The 363-nt window shown below is 35.3% G+C and overlaps 1 protein-coding gene across 2 annotated transcripts in view; it reads right to left on the reverse strand.

Annotated features, from left to right (window-relative positions):
• Positions 1-266: 266 nt before the first annotated feature.
• The window catches only part of LOC119596105, a 15,658-nt gene continuing 15,561 nt past the window's right edge, over positions 267-363 (reverse strand). For both annotated transcript variants that reach the window (XR_005230739.1, XM_037945247.1), the window contains exon 2: positions 267-363. This exon is cut by the window's right edge. The gene's annotated coding sequence lies outside the window, so the exon portion shown is untranslated.

Here is a 363-nt window from a genome sequence, read left to right on the forward strand (position 1 = left end):
TATCGGTAGGTGATTTCCAATATTAACAAAGGATATTATATGAATCATAATTGAAAACTATTCCATGGTTGTGACCGGTCCCACGTGATCACCACAGTACTTGTCATAGCTAGGGTGCTGGTGGTCACGATGTCCTTAGAATGTTTACAGACTATTCAGTCGAGAAGCTATCAAGCATTTCGTAGCAGCTTACAAAGCAGATGAGAAAAATGTTATTGATGTGGGTGAATCGGCTCCTACTCTTGATTTTTTTCCTGTCATTATTGTTTTTTTTTTTCTTTTCACTATTATTCAATGTAATCTTAATTAATGATATGCTTATGCAGAAAGATGTGCTGTCAATCTGAATTCTATTAAACACGT

Source organism: Penaeus monodon, chromosome 37, assembly GCF_015228065.2.
Source record: "Penaeus monodon isolate SGIC_2016 chromosome 37, NSTDA_Pmon_1, whole genome shotgun sequence".
Classification (NCBI taxonomy): Eukaryota; Metazoa; Arthropoda; class Malacostraca; order Decapoda; family Penaeidae; genus Penaeus; species Penaeus monodon.